General features: G+C 56.3%; 30 non-coding genes across 30 annotated transcripts; 8 read left to right on the forward strand and 22 right to left on the reverse strand.

Annotated features, from left to right (window-relative positions):
• Nucleotides 1-137: 137 nt before the first annotated feature.
• Nucleotides 138-209, forward strand: Trnag-ucc (transfer RNA glycine (anticodon UCC)). Its single transcript has one exon. It is a non-coding gene; the product is annotated as a tRNA-Gly (tRNA).
• Nucleotides 210-801: 592 nt separating this feature from the next.
• Nucleotides 802-875, reverse strand: Trnai-aau (transfer RNA isoleucine (anticodon AAU)). The gene has a single exon. It is a non-coding gene; the product is annotated as a tRNA-Ile (tRNA).
• A 183-nt stretch (nt 876-1,058) lies between these two features.
• Nucleotides 1,059-1,130, reverse strand: Trnae-uuc (transfer RNA glutamic acid (anticodon UUC)). The gene has a single exon. It is a non-coding gene; the product is annotated as a tRNA-Glu (tRNA).
• A 300-nt stretch (nt 1,131-1,430) lies between these two features.
• Trnag-gcc (transfer RNA glycine (anticodon GCC)) lies at nt 1,431-1,501 on the reverse strand. The gene has a single exon. It is a non-coding gene; the product is annotated as a tRNA-Gly (tRNA).
• Nucleotides 1,502-1,841: 340 nt separating this feature from the next.
• Nucleotides 1,842-1,913, forward strand: Trnag-ucc (transfer RNA glycine (anticodon UCC)). The gene has a single exon. It is a non-coding gene; the product is annotated as a tRNA-Gly (tRNA).
• Nucleotides 1,914-2,505: 592 nt separating this feature from the next.
• On the reverse strand, nt 2,506-2,579 carry Trnai-aau (transfer RNA isoleucine (anticodon AAU)). The gene has a single exon. It is a non-coding gene; the product is annotated as a tRNA-Ile (tRNA).
• A 183-nt stretch (nt 2,580-2,762) lies between these two features.
• Nucleotides 2,763-2,834, reverse strand: Trnae-uuc (transfer RNA glutamic acid (anticodon UUC)). The gene has a single exon. It is a non-coding gene; the product is annotated as a tRNA-Glu (tRNA).
• Nucleotides 2,835-3,134: 300 nt separating this feature from the next.
• Trnag-gcc (transfer RNA glycine (anticodon GCC)) lies at nt 3,135-3,205 on the reverse strand. The gene has a single exon. It is a non-coding gene; the product is annotated as a tRNA-Gly (tRNA).
• Nucleotides 3,206-3,545: 340 nt separating this feature from the next.
• On the forward strand, nt 3,546-3,617 carry Trnag-ucc (transfer RNA glycine (anticodon UCC)). The gene has a single exon. It is a non-coding gene; the product is annotated as a tRNA-Gly (tRNA).
• A 592-nt stretch (nt 3,618-4,209) lies between these two features.
• Nucleotides 4,210-4,283, reverse strand: Trnai-aau (transfer RNA isoleucine (anticodon AAU)). The gene has a single exon. It is a non-coding gene; the product is annotated as a tRNA-Ile (tRNA).
• Nucleotides 4,284-4,466: 183 nt separating this feature from the next.
• Trnae-uuc (transfer RNA glutamic acid (anticodon UUC)) lies at nt 4,467-4,538 on the reverse strand. The gene has a single exon. It is a non-coding gene; the product is annotated as a tRNA-Glu (tRNA).
• A 300-nt stretch (nt 4,539-4,838) lies between these two features.
• Trnag-gcc (transfer RNA glycine (anticodon GCC)) lies at nt 4,839-4,909 on the reverse strand. The gene has a single exon. It is a non-coding gene; the product is annotated as a tRNA-Gly (tRNA).
• A 340-nt stretch (nt 4,910-5,249) lies between these two features.
• On the forward strand, nt 5,250-5,321 carry Trnag-ucc (transfer RNA glycine (anticodon UCC)). The gene has a single exon. It is a non-coding gene; the product is annotated as a tRNA-Gly (tRNA).
• Nucleotides 5,322-5,913: 592 nt separating this feature from the next.
• On the reverse strand, nt 5,914-5,987 carry Trnai-aau (transfer RNA isoleucine (anticodon AAU)). Its single transcript has one exon. It is a non-coding gene; the product is annotated as a tRNA-Ile (tRNA).
• Nucleotides 5,988-6,170: 183 nt separating this feature from the next.
• Nucleotides 6,171-6,242, reverse strand: Trnae-uuc (transfer RNA glutamic acid (anticodon UUC)). Its single transcript has one exon. It is a non-coding gene; the product is annotated as a tRNA-Glu (tRNA).
• Nucleotides 6,243-6,541: 299 nt separating this feature from the next.
• On the reverse strand, nt 6,542-6,612 carry Trnag-gcc (transfer RNA glycine (anticodon GCC)). The gene has a single exon. It is a non-coding gene; the product is annotated as a tRNA-Gly (tRNA).
• A 340-nt stretch (nt 6,613-6,952) lies between these two features.
• Nucleotides 6,953-7,025, forward strand: Trnag-ucc (transfer RNA glycine (anticodon UCC)). The gene has a single exon. It is a non-coding gene; the product is annotated as a tRNA-Gly (tRNA).
• Nucleotides 7,026-7,617: 592 nt separating this feature from the next.
• Nucleotides 7,618-7,691, reverse strand: Trnai-aau (transfer RNA isoleucine (anticodon AAU)). The gene has a single exon. It is a non-coding gene; the product is annotated as a tRNA-Ile (tRNA).
• Nucleotides 7,692-7,875: 184 nt separating this feature from the next.
• Trnae-uuc (transfer RNA glutamic acid (anticodon UUC)) lies at nt 7,876-7,947 on the reverse strand. Its single transcript has one exon. It is a non-coding gene; the product is annotated as a tRNA-Glu (tRNA).
• A 300-nt stretch (nt 7,948-8,247) lies between these two features.
• Nucleotides 8,248-8,317, reverse strand: Trnag-gcc (transfer RNA glycine (anticodon GCC)). The gene has a single exon. It is a non-coding gene; the product is annotated as a tRNA-Gly (tRNA).
• Nucleotides 8,318-8,657: 340 nt separating this feature from the next.
• On the forward strand, nt 8,658-8,729 carry Trnag-ucc (transfer RNA glycine (anticodon UCC)). The gene has a single exon. It is a non-coding gene; the product is annotated as a tRNA-Gly (tRNA).
• Nucleotides 8,730-9,319: 590 nt separating this feature from the next.
• Nucleotides 9,320-9,393, reverse strand: Trnai-aau (transfer RNA isoleucine (anticodon AAU)). Its single transcript has one exon. It is a non-coding gene; the product is annotated as a tRNA-Ile (tRNA).
• A 183-nt stretch (nt 9,394-9,576) lies between these two features.
• Trnae-uuc (transfer RNA glutamic acid (anticodon UUC)) lies at nt 9,577-9,648 on the reverse strand. The gene has a single exon. It is a non-coding gene; the product is annotated as a tRNA-Glu (tRNA).
• A 300-nt stretch (nt 9,649-9,948) lies between these two features.
• Trnag-gcc (transfer RNA glycine (anticodon GCC)) lies at nt 9,949-10,019 on the reverse strand. The gene has a single exon. It is a non-coding gene; the product is annotated as a tRNA-Gly (tRNA).
• A 339-nt stretch (nt 10,020-10,358) lies between these two features.
• On the forward strand, nt 10,359-10,430 carry Trnag-ucc (transfer RNA glycine (anticodon UCC)). The gene has a single exon. It is a non-coding gene; the product is annotated as a tRNA-Gly (tRNA).
• Nucleotides 10,431-11,022: 592 nt separating this feature from the next.
• Nucleotides 11,023-11,096, reverse strand: Trnai-aau (transfer RNA isoleucine (anticodon AAU)). Its single transcript has one exon. It is a non-coding gene; the product is annotated as a tRNA-Ile (tRNA).
• Nucleotides 11,097-11,279: 183 nt separating this feature from the next.
• Nucleotides 11,280-11,351, reverse strand: Trnae-uuc (transfer RNA glutamic acid (anticodon UUC)). Its single transcript has one exon. It is a non-coding gene; the product is annotated as a tRNA-Glu (tRNA).
• A 300-nt stretch (nt 11,352-11,651) lies between these two features.
• Nucleotides 11,652-11,723, reverse strand: Trnag-gcc (transfer RNA glycine (anticodon GCC)). Its single transcript has one exon. It is a non-coding gene; the product is annotated as a tRNA-Gly (tRNA).
• A 340-nt stretch (nt 11,724-12,063) lies between these two features.
• Nucleotides 12,064-12,135, forward strand: Trnag-ucc (transfer RNA glycine (anticodon UCC)). The gene has a single exon. It is a non-coding gene; the product is annotated as a tRNA-Gly (tRNA).
• A 594-nt stretch (nt 12,136-12,729) lies between these two features.
• Trnai-aau (transfer RNA isoleucine (anticodon AAU)) lies at nt 12,730-12,805 on the reverse strand. The gene has a single exon. It is a non-coding gene; the product is annotated as a tRNA-Ile (tRNA).
• Between the last annotated feature and the right edge of the window lie 310 nt (nt 12,806-13,115).

Genomic DNA, 13,115 nt, shown 5'->3' on the forward strand with positions numbered 1-13,115 from the left:
TGCATGGATACGCCGTCCGAATGCATCCGCATGTGCTCCCCTAGCCTACCTCGTAATGCGCCTAGGGCTACGATCACCATCGGCCGCTGCCGACTGGCGGGAAGCCGTCACAGCGCGGCGTGGGGGCGCCGGGTTGTGCGGTGGTGGTGTAATGGTCAGCATAGTTGCCTTCCAAGCAGTTGATCTGGGTTCGATTCCCGGCCACCGCAGCAGGCTTTTAATTTTGCGTATGAGTACTTTCGCCACGCGCCGTCAAATTAATGATTTTTCTCCCTCTTACTCGCTACAGACCAGCCTACAGTATGTCTCGACTTGTCTCGACTTTGCTCAGCTGACGCGAGAGCTGACGCTCTCCAGTCGGCCTATATCAACACGACAAGCACGAGAAACGACTGAGAGAGGCAAGGAGAGGCGAGGCGCTGGACACACAGCACGCCGCTTCATTACACGGTGGCGTCTCCCTGACTGAATCGGGCTGCAGCTGCGAAAAGAAAGGAGAAAGAAAAATAGGAAGCAAAATTGCCAACAGTACCCTGTGTTCCCATGCGGTCACCCGCCCAAGCAGTGACAAGGGCCAAAGTTGTTACACGTCGGCAATCGGACATTTTCTTTCATTTTCTCTTTGCCGTATGAGAACCAGCGTATTCAACATAGTGTGGCCATTGCCGAGCGGACGCTGTAGCGCTTCCCGACAAGTCGGGTTCGGATCCTCTGTCAACGTCCACGCAGGGCGATGATCTTTTGGTCATCACACTCGCCAGCTGAAATCGGCGCTGCCCTTTCGTAGTAGTAAAAGCGTACTGGCCCGTGGGGGGATCGAACCCACGACCTTCGCGTTATTAGCACGACGCTCTAACCAACTGAGCTAACGGGCCTCGACGCGGACGGTTGCTCAGCCCTACGCTGGAAACACGTGGCATGAAGCCACACGCCACTTCTAGGGTCACCGTGTGTCTGCTCCGCTCGTCCATGTTCTGCTGGCGGTCATGAAACAGTAGCTGTATTGCGAGCAGCACGCACAGCTGAAACTTGAGACGATTCGTGTGGAAAAAATTCCGTTCCGGTACCGGGAATCGAACCCGGGCCTCCTGGGTGAAAGCCAGGTATCCTAGCCACTAGACCACACCGGATTTGGGCGTTCGTTCGACGGATCGGATGGTCTCTCGCACATTTCGTGCCGAGTCCCGCGTCGGCACCCTTCTCTCTTTGCGAGCGTCTTTGCGCATACAGACTGGCAAGGCGCGTACCTCAAAAGTCTCAGAGCAATGCTTTTGGCTTCTTGCTCTACTGGGAGAAGAGGAAAAGGAAAGCTGTGGGGAACCGCGCGTGCTGCGTTCTCGGTTCTTCTCAAGGGAATCCCGCTATACATTCTTGTGGATCGTGCATCTCAAGCGCGCAAGTCACACGGCACCGCGGGAAAAGCAAAATGATGCATCGGCCGGGAATCGAACCCGGGCCGCCCGCGTGGCAGGCGAGCATTCTACCACTGAACCACCGATGCTGAGGCCAGTAGCAATCTTACGCTGCTTCCCGAGCAGGTGTCTCGAGATAAAGTGGGACTGCCGTCAAGCGCCGTAGCATTCTGTCGAGAAAATGCTGCAGACGCTGAATCCTGCACTGTACTGCCTAAAAATGCCGCCAGAAGGCGGTCCTCTGCGTCTTCTTGCGTCGCCGGCGCCGACGCTTGCCAAAGGGTGCGAAATGTGCATGGATACGCCGTCCGAATGCATCCGCATGTGCTCCCCTAGCCTACCTCGTAATGCGCCTAGGGCTACGATCACCATCGGCCGCTGCCGACTGGCGGGAAGCCGTCACAGCGCGGCGTGGGGGCGCCGGGTTGTGCGGTGGTGGTGTAATGGTCAGCATAGTTGCCTTCCAAGCAGTTGATCTGGGTTCGATTCCCGGCCACCGCAGCAGGCTTTTAATTTTGCGTATGAGTACTTTCGCCACGCGCCGTCAAATTAATGTTTTTTCTCCCTCTTACTCGCTACAGACCAGCCTACAGTATGTCTCGACTTGTCTCGACTTTGCTCAGCTGACGCGAGAGCTGACGCTCTCCAGTCGGCCTATATCAACACGACAAGCACGAGAAACGACTGAGAGAGGCAAGGAGAGGCGAGGCGCTGGACACACAGCACGCCGCTTCATTACACGGTGGCGTCTCCCTGACTGAATCGGGCTGCAGCTGCGAAAAGAAAGGAGAAAGAAAAATAGGAAGCAAAATTGCCAACAGTACCCTGTGTTCCCATGCGGTCACCCGCCCAAGCAGTGACAAGGGCCAAAGTTGTTACACGTCGGCAATCGGACATTTTCTTTCATTTTCTCTTTGCCGTATGAGAACCAGCGTATTCAACATAGTGTGGCCATTGCCGAGCGGACGCTGTAGCGCTTCCCGACAAGTCGGGTTCGGATCCTCTGTCAACGTCCACGCAGGGCGATGATCTTTTGGTCATCACACTCGCCAGCTGAAATCGGCGCTGCCCTTTCGTAGTAGTAAAAGCGTACTGGCCCGTGGGGGGATCGAACCCACGACCTTCGCGTTATTAGCACGACGCTCTAACCAACTGAGCTAACGGGCCTCGACGCGGACGGTTGCTCAGCCCTACGCTGGAAACACGTGGCATGAAGCCACACGCCACTTCTAGGGTCACCGTGTGTCTGCTCCGCTCGTCCATGTTCTGCTGGCGGTCATGAAACAGTAGCTGTATTGCGAGCAGCACGCACAGCTGAAACTTGAGACGATTCGTGTGGAAAAAATTCCGTTCCGGTACCGGGAATCGAACCCGGGCCTCCTGGGTGAAAGCCAGGTATCCTAGCCACTAGACCACACCGGATTTGGGCGTTCGTTCGACGGATCGGATGGTCTCTCGCACATTTCGTGCCGAGTCCCGCGTCGGCACCCTTCTCTCTTTGCGAGCGTCTTTGCGCATACAGACTGGCAAGGCGCGTACCTCAAAAGTCTCAGAGCAATGCTTTTGGCTTCTTGCTCTACTGGGAGAAGAGGAAAAGGAAAGCTGTGGGGAACCGCGCGTGCTGCGTTCTCGGTTCTTCTCAAGGGAATCCCGCTATACATTCTTGTGGATCGTGCATCTCAAGCGCGCAAGTCACACGGCACCGCGGGAAAAGCAAAATGATGCATCGGCCGGGAATCGAACCCGGGCCGCCCGCGTGGCAGGCGAGCATTCTACCACTGAACCACCGATGCTGAGGCCAGTAGCAATCTTACGCTGCTTCCCGAGCAGGTGTCTCGAGATAAAGTGGGACTGCCGTCAAGCGCCGTAGCATTCTGTCGAGAAAATGCTGCAGACGCTGAATCCTGCACTGTACTGCCTAAAAATGCCGCCAGAAGGCGGTCCTCTGCGTCTTCTTGCGTCGCCGGCGCCGACGCTTGCCAAAGGGTGCGAAATGTGCATGGATACGCCGTCCGAATGCATCCGCATGTGCTCCCCTAGCCTACCTCGTAATGCGCCTAGGGCTACGATCACCATCGGCCGCTGCCGACTGGCGGGAAGCCGTCACAGCGCGGCGTGGGGGCGCCGGGTTGTGCGGTGGTGGTGTAATGGTCAGCATAGTTGCCTTCCAAGCAGTTGATCTGGGTTCGATTCCCGGCCACCGCAGCAGGCTTTTAATTTTGCGTATGAGTACTTTCGCCACGCGCCGTCAAATTAATGTTTTTTCTCCCTCTTACTCGCTACAGACCAGCCTACAGTATGTCTCGACTTGTCTCGACTTTGCTCAGCTGACGCGAGAGCTGACGCTCTCCAGTCGGCCTATATCAACACGACAAGCACGAGAAACGACTGAGAGAGGCAAGGAGAGGCGAGGCGCTGGACACACAGCACGCCGCTTCATTACACGGTGGCGTCTCCCTGACTGAATCGGGCTGCAGCTGCGAAAAGAAAGGAGAAAGAAAAATAGGAAGCAAAATTGCCAACAGTACCCTGTGTTCCCATGCGGTCACCCGCCCAAGCAGTGACAAGGGCCAAAGTTGTTACACGTCGGCAATCGGACATTTTCTTTCATTTTCTCTTTGCCGTATGAGAACCAGCGTATTCAACATAGTGTGGCCATTGCCGAGCGGACGCTGTAGCGCTTCCCGACAAGTCGGGTTCGGATCCTCTGTCAACGTCCACGCAGGGCGATGATCTTTTGGTCATCACACTCGCCAGCTGAAATCGGCGCTGCCCTTTCGTAGTAGTAAAAGCGTACTGGCCCGTGGGGGGATCGAACCCACGACCTTCGCGTTATTAGCACGACGCTCTAACCAACTGAGCTAACGGGCCTCGACGCGGACGGTTGCTCAGCCCTACGCTGGAAACACGTGGCATGAAGCCACACGCCACTTCTAGGGTCACCGTGTGTCTGCTCCGCTCGTCCATGTTCTGCTGGCGGTCATGAAACAGTAGCTGTATTGCGAGCAGCACGCACAGCTGAAACTTGAGACGATTCGTGTGGAAAAAATTCCGTTCCGGTACCGGGAATCGAACCCGGGCCTCCTGGGTGAAAGCCAGGTATCCTAGCCACTAGACCACACCGGATTTGGGCGTTCGTTCGACGGATCGGATGGTCTCTCGCACATTTCGTGCCGAGTCCCGCGTCGGCACCCTTCTCTCTTTGCGAGCGTCTTTGCGCATACAGACTGGCAAGGCGCGTACCTCAAAAGTCTCAGAGCAATGCTTTTGGCTTCTTGCTCTACTGGGAGAAGAGGAAAAGGAAAGCTGTGGGGAACCGCGCGTGCTGCGTTCTCGGTTCTTCTCAAGGGAATCCCGCTATACATTCTTGTGGATCGTGCATCTCAAGCGCGCAAGTCACACGGCACCGCGGGAAAAGCAAAATGATGCATCGGCCGGGAATCGAACCCGGGCCGCCCGCGTGGCAGGCGAGCATTCTACCACTGAACCACCGATGCTGAGGCCAGTAGCAATCTTACGCTGCTTCCCGAGCAGGTGTCTCGAGATAAAGTGGGACTGCCGTCAAGCGCCGTAGCATTCTGTCGAGAAAATGCTGCAGACGCTGAATCCTGCACTGTACTGCCTAAAAATGCCGCCAGAAGGCGGTCCTCTGCGTCTTCTTGCGTCGCCGGCGCCGACGCTTGCCAAAGGGTGCGAAATGTGCATGGATACGCCGTCCGAATGCATCCGCATGTGCTCCCCTAGCCTACCTCGTAATGCGCCTAGGGCTACGATCACCATCGGCCGCTGCCGACTGGCGGGAAGCCGTCACAGCGCGGCGTGGGGGCGCCGGGTTGTGCGGTGGTGGTGTAATGGTCAGCATAGTTGCCTTCCAAGCAGTTGATCTGGGTTCGATTCCCGGCCACCGCAGCAGGCTTTTAATTTTGCGTATGAGTACTTTCGCCACGCGCCGTCAAATTAATGTTTTTTCTCCCTCTTACTCGCTACAGACCAGCCTACAGTATGTCTCGACTTGTCTCGACTTTGCTCAGCTGACGCGAGAGCTGACGCTCTCCAGTCGGCCTATATCAACACGACAAGCACGAGAAACGACTGAGAGAGGCAAGGAGAGGCGAGGCGCTGGACACACAGCACGCCGCTTCATTACACGGTGGCGTCTCCCTGACTGAATCGGGCTGCAGCTGCGAAAAGAAAGGAGAAAGAAAAATAGGAAGCAAAATTGCCAACAGTACCCTGTGTTCCCATGCGGTCACCCGCCCAAGCAGTGACAAGGGCCAAAGTTGTTACACGTCGGCAATCGGACATTTTCTTTCATTTTCTCTTTGCCGTATGAGAACCAGCGTATTCAACATAGTGTGGCCATTGCCGAGCGGACGCTGTAGCGCTTCCCGACAAGTCGGGTTCGGATCCTCTGTCAACGTCCACGCAGGGCGATGATCTTTTGGTCATCACACTCGCCAGCTGAAATCGGCGCTGCCCTTTCGTAGTAGTAAAAGCGTACTGGCCCGTGGGGGGATCGAACCCACGACCTTCGCGTTATTAGCACGACGCTCTAACCAACTGAGCTAACGGGCCTCGACGCGGACGGTTGCTCAGCCCTACGCTGGAAACACGTGGCATGAAGCCACACGCCACTTCTAGGGTCACCGTGTGTCTGCTCCGCTCGTCCATGTTCTGCTGGCGGTCATGAAACAGTAGCTGTATTGCGAGCAGCACGCACAGCTGAAACTTGAGACGATTCGTGTGGAAAAAATTCCGTTCCGGTACCGGGAATCGAACCCGGGCCTCCTGGTTGAAAGCCAGGTATCCTAGCCACTAGACCACACCGGATTTGGGCGTTCGTTCGACGGATCGGATGGTCTCTCGCACATTTCGTGCCGAGTCCCGCGTCGGCACCCTTCTCTCTTTGCGAGCGTCTTTGCGCATACAGACTGGCAAGGCGCGTACCTCAAAAGTCTCAGAGCAATGCTTTTGGCTTCTTGCTCTACTGGGAGAAGAGAAAAGGAAAGCTGTGGGGAACCGCGCGTGCTGCGTTCTCGGTTCTTCTCAAGGGAATCCCGCTATACATTCTTGTGGATCGTGCATCTCAAGCGCGCAAGTCACACGGCACCGCGGGAAAAGCAAAATGATGCATCGGCCGGGAATCGAACCCGGGCCGCCCGCGTGGCAGGCGAGCATTCTACCACTGAACCACCGATGCTGAGGCCAGTAGCAATCTTACGCTGCTTCCCGAGCAGGTGTCTCGAGATAAAGTGGGACTGCCGTCAAGCGCCGTAGCATTCTGTCGAGAAAATGCTGCAGACGCTGAATCCTGCACTGTACTGCCTAAAAATGCCGCCAGAAGGCGGTCCTCTGCGTCTTCTTGCGTCGCCGGCGCCGACGCTTGCCAAAGGGTGCGAAATGTGCATGGATACGCCGTCCGAATGCATCCGCATGTGCTCCCCTAGCCTACCTCGTAATGCGCCTAGGGCTACGATCACCATCGGCCGCTGCCGACTGGCGGGAAGCCGTCACAGCGCGGCGTGGGGGCGCCGGGTTGTGCGGGTGGTGGTGTAATGGTCAGCATAGTTGCCTTCCAAGCAGTTGATCTGGGTTCGATTCCCGGCCACCGCAGCAGGCTTTTAATTTTGCGTATGAGTACTTTCGCCACGCGCCGTCAAATTAATGTTTTTTCTCCCTCTTACTCGCTACAGACCAGCCTACAGTATGTCTCGACTTGTCTCGACTTTGCTCAGCTGACGCGAGAGCTGACGCTCTCCAGTCGGCCTATATCAACACGACAAGCACGAGAAACGACTGAGAGAGGCAAGGAGAGGCGAGGCGCTGGACACACAGCACGCCGCTTCATTACACGGTGGCGTCTCCCTGACTGAATCGGGCTGCAGCTGCGAAAAGAAAGGAGAAAGAAAAATAGGAAGCAAAATTGCCAACAGTACCCTGTGTTCCCATGCGGTCACCCGCCCAAGCAGTGACAAGGGCCAAAGTTGTTACACGTCGGCAATCGGACATTTTCTTTCATTTTCTCTTTGCCGTATGAGAACCAGCGTATTCAACATAGTGTGGCCATTGCCGAGCGGACGCTGTAGCGCTTCCCGACAAGTCGGGTTCGGATCCTCTGTCAACGTCCACGCAGGGCGATGATCTTTTGGTCATCACACTCGCCAGCTGAAATCGGCGCTGCCCTTTCGTAGTAGTAAAAGCGTACTGGCCCGTGGGGGGATCGAACCCACGACCTTCGCGTTATTAGCACGACGCTCTAACCAACTGAGCTAACGGGCCTCGACGCGGACGGTTGCTCAGCCCTACGCTGGAAAACACGTGGCATGAAGCCACACGCCACTTCTAGGGTCACCGTGTGTCTGCTCCGCTCGTCCATGTTCTGCTGGCGGTCATGAAACAGTAGCTGTATTGCGAGCAGCACGCACAGCTGAAACTTGAGACGATTCGTGTGGAAAAAATTCCGTTCCGGTACCGGGAATCGAACCCGGGCCTCCTGGTTGAAAGCCAGGTATCCTAGCCACTAGACCACACCGGATTTGGGCGTTCGTTCGACGGATCGGATGGTCTCTCGCACATTTCGTGCCGAGTCCCGCGTCGGCACCCTTCTCTCTTTGCGAGCGTCTTTGCGCATACAGACTGGCAAGGCGCGTACCTCAAAAGTCTCAGAGCAATGCTTTTGGCTTCTTGCTCTACTGGGAGAAGAGGAAAAGGAAAGCTGTGGGGAACCGCGCGTGCTGCGTTCTCGGTTCTTCTCAAGGGAATCCCGCTATACATTCTTGTGGATCGTGCATCTCAAGCGCGCAAGTCACACGGCACCGCGGGAAAAGCAAAATGATGCATCGGCCGGGAATCGAACCCGGGCCGCCCGCGTGGCAGGCGAGCATTCTACCACTGAACACCGATGCTGAGGCCAGTAGCAATCTTACGCTGCTTCCCGAGCAGGTGTCTCGAGATAAAGTGGGACTGCCGTCAAGCGCCGTAGCATTCTGTCGAGAAAATGCTGCAGACGCTGAATCCTGCACTGTACTGCCTAAAAATGCCGCCAGAAGGCGGTCCTCTGCGTCTTCTTGCGTCGCCGGCGCCGACGCTTGCCAAAGGGTGCGAAATGTGCATGGATACGCCGTCCGAATGCATCCGCATGTGCTCCCCTAGCCTACCTCGTAATGCGCCTAGGGCTACGATCACCATCGGCCGCTGCCGACTGGCGGGAAGCCGTCACAGCGCGGCGTGGGGGCGCCGGGTTGTGCGGTGGTGGTGTAATGGTCAGCATAGTTGCCTTCCAAGCAGTTGATCTGGGTTCGATTCCCGGCCACCGCAGCAGGCTTTTAATTTTGCGTATGAGTACTTTCGCCACGCGCCGTCAAATTAATGTTTTTTCTCCCTCTTACTCGCTACAGACCAGCCTACAGTACTGTCTCGACTTGTCTCGACTTTGCTCAGCTGACGCGAGAGCTGACGCTCTCCAGTCGGCCTATATCAACACGACAAGCACGAGAAACGACTGAGAGAGGCAAGGAGAGGCGAGGCGCTGGACACACAGCACGCCGCTTCATTACACGGTGGCGTCTCCTGACTGAATCGGGCTGCAGCTGCGAAAAGAAAGGAGAAAGAAAAATAGGAAGCAAAATTGCCAACAGTACCCTGTGTTCCATGCGGTCACCCGCCCAAGCAGTGACAAGGGCCAAAGTTGTTACACGTCGGCAATCGGACATTTTCTTTCATTTTCTCTTTGCGTATGAGAACCAGCGTATTCAACATAGTGTGGCCATTGCCGAGCGGACGCTGTAGCGCTTCCCGACAAGTCGGGTTCGGATCCTCTGTCAACGTCCACGCAGGGCGATGATCTTTTGGTCATCACACTCGCCAGCTGAAATCGGCGCTGCCCTTTCGTAGTAGTAAAAGCGTACTGGCCCGTGGGGGGATCGAACCCACGACCTTCGCGTTATTAGCACGACGCTCTAACCAACTGAGCTAACGGGCCTCGACGCGGACGGTTGCTCAGCCCTACGCTGGAAACACGTGGCATGAAGCCACACGCCACTTCTAGGGTCACCGTGTGTCTGCTCCGCTCGTCCATGTTCTGCTGGCGGTCATGAAACAGTAGCTGTATTGCGAGCAGCACGCACAGCTGAAACTTGAGACGATTCGTGTGGAAAAAATTCCGTTCCGGTACCGGGAATCGAACCCGGGCCTCCTGGGTGAAAGCCAGGTATCCTAGCCACTAGACCACACCGGATTTGGGCGTTCGTTCGACGGATCGGATGGTCTCTCGCACATTTCGTGCCGAGTCCCGCGTCGGCACCCTTCTCTCTTTGCGAGCGTCTTTGCGCATACAGACTGGCAAGGCGCGTACCTCAAAAGTCTCAGAGCAATGCTTTTGGCTTCTTGCTCTACTGGGAGAAGAGGAAAAGGAAAGCTGTGGGGAACCGCGCGTGCTGCGTTCTCGGTTCTTCTCAAGGGAATCCCGCTATACATTCTTGTGGATCGTGCATCTCAAGCGCGCAAGTCACACGGCACCGCGGGAAAAGCAAAATGATGCATCGGCCGGGAATCGAACCCGGGCCGCCCGCGTGGCAGGCGAGCATTCTACCACTGAACCACCGATGCTGAGGCCAGTAGCAATCTTACGCTGCTTCCCGAGCAGGTGTCTCGAGATAAAGTGGGACTGCCGTCAAGCGCCGTAGCATTCTGTCGAGAAAATGCTGCAGACGCTGAATCCTGCACTGTACTGCCTAAAAATGCCGCCAGAAGGCGGTCCTCTGCGTCTTCTTGCGTCGCCGGCGCCGACGCTTGCCAAAGGGTGCGAAATGTGCATGGATACGCCGTCCGAATGCATCCGCATGTGCTCCCTAGCCTACCTCGTAATGCGCCTAGGGCTACGATCACCATCGGCCGCTGCCGACTGGCGGGAAGCCGTCACAGCGCGGCGTGGGGGCGCCGGGTTGTGCGGTGGTGGTGTAATGGTCAGCATAGTTGCCTTCCAAGCAGTTGATCTGGGTTCGATTCCCGGCCACCGCAGCAGGCTTTTAATTTTGCGTATGAGTACTTTCGCCACGCGCCGTCAAATTAATGTTTTTTCTCCCTCTTACTCGCTACAGACCAGCCTACAGTATGTCTCGACTTGTCTCGACTTTGCTCAGCTGACGCGAGAGCTGACGCTCTCCAGTCGGCCTATATCAACACGACAAGCACGAGAAACGACTGAGAGAGGCAAGGAGAGGCGAGGCGCTGGACACACAGCACGCCGCTTCATTACACGGTGGCGTCTCCCTGACTGAATCGGGCTGCAGCTGCGAAAAGAAAGGAGAAAGAAAAATAGGAAGCAAAATTGCCAACAGTACCCTGTGTTCCCATGCGGTCACCCGCCCAAGCAGTGACAAGGGCCAAAGTTGTTACACGTCGGCAATCGGACATTTTCTTTCATTTTCTCTTTGCCGTATGAGAACCAGCGTATTCAACATAGTGTGGCCATTGCCGAGCGGACGCTGTAGCGCTTCCCGACAAGTCGGGTTCGGATCCTCTGTCAACGTCCACGCAGGGCGATGATCTTTTGGTCATCACACTCGCCAGCTGAAATCGGCGCTGCCCTTTCGTAGTAGTAAAAGCGTACTGGCCCGTGGGGGGATCGAACCCACGACCTTCGCGTTATTAGCACGACGCTCTAACCAACTGAGCTAACGGGCCTCGACGCGGACGGTTGCTCAGCCCTACGCTGGAAACACGTGGCATGAAGCCACACGCCACTTCTAGGGTCACCGTGTGTCTGCTCCGCTCGTCCATGTTCTGCTGGCGGTCATGAAACAGTAGCTGTATTGCGAGCAGCACGCACAGCTGAAACTTGAGACGATTCGTGTGGAAAAAATTCCGTTCCGGTACCGGGAATCGAACCCGGGCCTCCTGGTTGAAAGCCAGGTATCCTAGCCACTAGACCACACCGGATTTGGGCGTTCGTTCGGACGGATCGGATGGTCTCTCGCACATTTCGTGCCGAGTCCCGCGTCGGCACCCTTCTCTCTTTGCGAGCGTCTTTGCGCATACAGACTGGCAAGGCGCGTACCTCAAAAGTCTCAGAGCAATGCTTTTGGCTTCTTGCTCTACTGGAGAAGAGGAAAAGGAAAGCTGTGGGGAACCGCGCGTGCTGCGTTCTCGGTTCTTCTCAAGGGAATCCCGCTATACATTCTTGTGGATCGTGCATCTCAAGCGCGCAAGTCACACGGCACCGCGGGAAAAGCAAAATGATGCATCGGCCGGGAATCGAACCCGGGCCGCCCGCGTGGCAGGCGAGCATTCTACCCACTGAACCACCGATGCTGAGGCCAGTAGCAATCTTACGCTGCTTCCCGAGCAGGTGTCTCGAGATAAAGTGGGACTGCCGTCAAGCGCCGTAGCATTCTGTCGAGAAAATGCTGCAGACGCTGAATCCTGCACTGTACTGCCTAAAAATGCCGCCAGAAGGCGGTCCTCTGCGTCTTCTTGCGTCGCCGGCGCCGACGCTTGCCAAAGGGTGCGAAATGTGCATGGATACGCCGTCCGAATGCATCCGCATGTGCTCCCCTAGCCTACCTCGTAATGCGCCTAGGGCTACGATCACCATCGGCCGCTGCCGACTGGCGGGAAGCCGTCACAGCGCGGCGTGGGGGCGCCGGGTTGTGCGGTGGTGGTGTAATGGTCAGCATAGTTGCCTTCCAAGCAGTTGATCTGGGTTCGATTCCCGGCCACCGCAGCAGGCTTTTAATTTTGCGTATGAGTACTTTCGCCACGCGCCGTCAAATTAATGTTTTTTCTCCCTCTTACTCGCTACAGACCAGCCTACAGTATGTCTCGACTTGTCTCGACTTTGCTCAGCTGACGCGAGAGCTGACGCTCTCCAGTCGGCCTATATCAACACGACAAGCACGAGAAACGACTGAGAGAGGCAAGGAGAGGCGAGGCGCTGGACACACAGCACGCCGCTTCATTACACGGTGGCGTCTCCCTGACTGAATCGGGCTGCAGCTGCGAAAAGAAAGGAGAAAGAAAAATAGGAAGCAAAATTGCCAACAGTACCCTGTGTTCCCCATGCGGTCACCCGCCCAAGCGAGTGACAAGGGCCAAAGTTGTTACACGTCGGCAATCGGACATTTTCTTTCATTTTCTCTTTGCCGTATGAGAACCAGCGTATTCAACATAGTGTGGCCATTGCCGAGCGGACGCTGTAGCGCTTCCCGACAAGTCGGGTTCGGATCCTCTGTCAACGTCCACGCAGGGCGATGATCTTTTGGTCATCACACTCGCCAGCTGAAATCGGCGCTGCCCTTTCGTAGTAGTAAAAGCGTACTGGCCCGTGGGGGGATCGAACCCACGACCTTCGCGTTATTAGCACGACGCGCTCTAACCAACTGAGCTAACGGGCCTCGACGCGGACGGTTGCTCAGCCCTACGCTGGAAACACGTGGCATGAAGCCACACGCCACTTCTAGGGTCACCGTGTGTCTGCTCCGCTCGTCATGTTCTGCTGGCGGTCATGAAACAGTAGCTGTATTGCGAGCAGCACGCACAGCTGAAACTTGAGACGATTCGTGTGGAAAAAATTCCGTTCCGGTACCGGAATCGAACCGGGCCTCCTGGGTGAAAGCCAGGTATCCTAGCCACTAGACCCACACCGGATTTGGGCGTTCGTTCGACGGATCGGATGGTCTCTCGCACATTTCGTGCCGAGTCCCG

Source organism: Schistocerca cancellata, unplaced genomic scaffold (genome assembly GCF_023864275.1).
Source record: "Schistocerca cancellata isolate TAMUIC-IGC-003103 unplaced genomic scaffold, iqSchCanc2.1 HiC_scaffold_576, whole genome shotgun sequence".
NCBI lineage: Eukaryota > Metazoa > Arthropoda > Insecta > Orthoptera > Acrididae > Schistocerca > Schistocerca cancellata.